This window comes from Sphaerodactylus townsendi, linkage group LG03 (assembly GCF_021028975.2).
Source record: "Sphaerodactylus townsendi isolate TG3544 linkage group LG03, MPM_Stown_v2.3, whole genome shotgun sequence".
Taxonomy (NCBI): domain Eukaryota; kingdom Metazoa; phylum Chordata; class Lepidosauria; order Squamata; family Sphaerodactylidae; genus Sphaerodactylus; species Sphaerodactylus townsendi.
Window position 1 is genome coordinate 21010153 of NC_059427.1, and position 3860 is coordinate 21014012.

At 45.9% G+C, this 3860-nt stretch overlaps 1 long non-coding RNA gene across 1 annotated transcript; it reads left to right on the forward strand.

Annotated features, from left to right (window-relative positions):
* Positions 1 to 242: 242 nt before the first annotated feature.
* Positions 243 to 2128, forward strand: LOC125430009. Its single transcript, XR_007244082.1, has 3 exons — positions 243 to 320; positions 1646 to 1672; positions 1973 to 2128. It is a non-coding gene; the product is annotated as an uncharacterized LOC125430009 (long non-coding RNA).
* Positions 2129 to 3860: the final 1732 nt, after the last annotated feature.

Consider the following 3860-nt stretch of genomic DNA (forward strand, 5'->3'; position numbering starts at 1 on the left):
ATGGATGGATGGATGGATGGATGGATGGATGGATGGATGGATGGATGGATGGATGGAGCCTTTAAATGGCAAATTGGGATGCCTGCATCAAATTAGCCATACCTGAGTGACTAGCCAGACTGCACTTACAACCTACAAGCTTGTGCGGGAAGACAGCACATTTCTTTTAAACCTTTTGTTAAATGGAACCATCTTCTCTTCCAGGTTTGAGAAGGAACGAGTCGGGAATGTGGTGGACCTTTGTCCTTGGCTGGAAGAGATTCCTGGAATTTACTCACAAAAGAACTCTGCTTTAGAAAAGGCTATGGAAAAATACAAAGGTATGGAGGACAGCTCAGGAAGGGGAATGGATACAGATTTGTGAGGTCAATTCACTTTCAGGGCGGCTGCAGTTTCACTTGAAGACACAAGTGAATCTTCAAGGTCTTCAAGATTGTCCATGAAGACAATCTGCCCCTCAAGATTTTCTTCCATCTAATTTCAGTGGCCTTCGTTCCTGACATAGGACCACATTAGGCAAAGAGGAACTTTTGTGGATCATGTAAAACTAAACAACAGGCTCAGGGGAATGTTTTGAATTTTAGAGTGTAATAATTGGGTGAGAACCTACCTTCCCACGCACACCACAAATCACTACGACTTTGAAACAGATTTTGAAACAGAATTTTAAAATCTGTAAGGGAAAGGTGCCCTCACCTGGATAAGTCCAACTCATCATGTCCCAGAAGCTAAGCAGGGTCAGCCCTGGCAAGTATTGGAATTGGTTACCTCCAAGGAATATCAACAGAGCTGTAGCGAAGGGAAACTGCGCCCAGGGCACATGTGTGCCTTGCGCCCCTGCCATGCCCTGAAATGCCCCCATCCTGCCCCTGCACCGGCACGGCCTGATGCAAGACAACACCCCCCCTCCCCCCGTGCACTATGCCACTGAATACCAAGGTCATGATGTGGAGGCAGGCAACAGCAAAACACCTCTGTACTTCACATGCCTGGAAAATCCTATGGGTTGCTTGCTATAAGTCAGCTGTGACCTGATGACAAAAAAGGGAAAAGGTTCTACCCTAACCTGCACTCAACTGCACAGCAAATTTGCTTTTCAAATCTTTTCAAATTTCAAATCAAATTTGCTTTGACAAATCTTCCATATTGTATGTAGATTTTGCAACAAACTCCAGATTTGCGGGCTAATTCTTTAAACTGGTCCTTGTCGTTCTCCTCCCTTGAATATCAGTTTAACCTGAAGCAAATATCAGTTGATGTCGCCTACCTCTAGGCCGTGACAGGCTTCAATGACCAGTTCCCACAAAGCAGGCCTCTGAACAGGACGTTTTTCTCCTGGCTAGTTGGGAGCCTTAGTGGTCACTCTTTCACTGTAAAGGTCTTTTCTGAAAGAAATACATCTTGGCCAAGCTTTCAGAAAAAGGGTGTTACTGAGGGAGTTGGTATTTAGACTAATATTTATGGCAGGTGTTGGGATTAAAGTCTGGATGTGTTTTCTCAGTCTTTGATGCCTCTTTAGTACATATGGGATTTTGATACCAATATGACCCCAGTGTTCCATGACAGCTTATCTTAATTGTTGTGAACCTCTTGTGGGGAGACTAAACAAGTGACTAAAATTTTCACCCTTTTCTTCACATAATAGGATCGCTGGAACAAGTGCTGAACAAAGGTAATTTATCTGTATAGAACTAGTTTCTGCTTTTTTACAAGAATAGGACTCTAAAACTACCCCAGTAATGACACCTCAGGGACCAGGTACTACCTCAGCCAGTAGTTCCTCTGTGTCCTCTGTCTGCTTCTGCTTGGAGAAGTGGCTTTTTCTAGTTTTAGCTGGGTCTTCCAAGCAGATTTTAGTGACATCTTGGGAGGTGGGGTGGGAGGGGAGCAAGATTTGATGAGTCACCCTTTGTCGGCTGATTGATTTGGGTCACATTTATCTGCCACCTGACCCCCTCTCTCTGCCCTGCAGTGAATGTGACTCTGGATCCAGACACGGCCAACCCCTACCTCATCCTGTCTGAGGACCAGAAGAGTGTGAGGTGGGAAGGCAAAGAACAGGACCTCCCCGAGGCCCCAGAGAGATTCGACAAGGAGCGTTGTGTGCTGGGCCGCGAAAGCTTCTCTTCAGGACGGCATTGGTGGGAAGTGGAGGTGGTGGAGGAGGAAGACGAAGGGGCGCTCTGGGCAGTCGGGGTCACACGGGAGTCGGTCAGAAGAAAAGGATATTTCAGCCTCAATCCCACCGAAGGGATCTGGGCTGTGGGGAAGCCATTCTTTTATTCCCTCTCTCTTCGGCCAACCAGCCGCTTTTACTTCCCCTAAGCTGACTCCTTTGGACCTCGTGACCCGGAGCCTAGGAAAATCCTCGTGTGCCTGGACTATGAAGAGGGCTCGGTGCTTATTCTTTTGATGCAGAGACAGACCGGTTGATCTTCACCTTTTCTTCAGTTGTGTTCTCTGGGGAGAAGATCCTCCCTTTTCTTTTAGTGGGGAAGGGAGTCACACTGGAAATGCTGACCACTGAGGTGATTTCCATTGTTACTCCTAACTGTTAATGCTTGTCGAAAGAACACCACCAAAAGATGCTGACTTTCTAGGACTTTTATAACTGCACGAGAACCAGGCAAAAGGGCTGGTGGGGAACTAATAAGTCTGGCTGTTGTGTACATTTTCCTCTTTTGCTAGTTGATGCAACTGTTTCCAAATGCAGCAATGAAAGAACAACTGTAAACCTCATGTTCAGTTTGTTACATTATTATTTATATACACCCCCCACCAGTGGTGGGATCCAAGTAAAATTTTAGTAACAGGTTCCCATGGTGGTGGGATTCAAACTGTATGAAGCGCCAATGGGACTGGGGATTCCGGGGGCGGGACATCTCTCCCTGGGCTGGGCTGTGGTAAGTATGCAGCCGCCGCGCTGGTCCTTTGAAGGGAAACGACGCACCCAGGCTGCTGCCATGCATGCCGGTGCACCTCTTTGCTAGACTGCGTCAAGTTCGCCTGCATCACTGCTTAAGAGGAGGGGACTCGTATTCAGTGGTTAAAACTCTCTACCATGTTCCCATTCAGTCATCTTTTTAAAAAAAAATCTGAAAAGTTAGACCACAGTTAAAATGGCTTTTTAAAAATTTGGTGGAGACTGCGCCTCTATTAATGGCTACTAGTTACTTATAACCAAAATGGCATTTCCATGCAGTACAATTCGGAATACCAGGCACAAGATTTGCAAAAACTACCCTAAATTGTTACAACAGAAAGTTCAAACTGGCTACATGCCATTACAAAATGTAGAAGCCGATATTAAGGGACAAGGAAGCTAGCCCTGGAATTCACAGTTTAACGAACAATCAGGTAATCCCATCTTCACCAACAAAAGGGCCTTTTGACTAACAAAGGATGGACTCAGGGTGTGGACTGATTGTTGGAGGATGTCACCCTGTTTTGCTATTGGACTGTTTGAAGTTTTACTCTCAGGATCCAGTAGCTCATTGGACTGTTCACATTCTCACTTTCAGGATCTAAGAATTCATTGGATCATTTAAACTTCTTCTATAATACTCCAAAGGAACCACCTCAGGCAAGAAGGTGCAAGCTTCTCCTCTGGGATTTGATCTCATCAGCATGTGCAAAAGGATTGTTTTCTCCCTTTGGTGTTCTAGGATATTTTCTCTGTATTAGATGGAAGGAGACCGCCCCCTTCCTGGTTTTTGCACTATGGGGGTGGGACTGCCCTACACCCCCTTTTCTGGGTTACTGAGGAAATGTATAAAAGGGGCTGATGCACAGCCATGTAAGCAACCTTTTTGCTGAACTGTGCCAAGAAATCACTTGCCAATAAAGAACCTCTCCCCTGC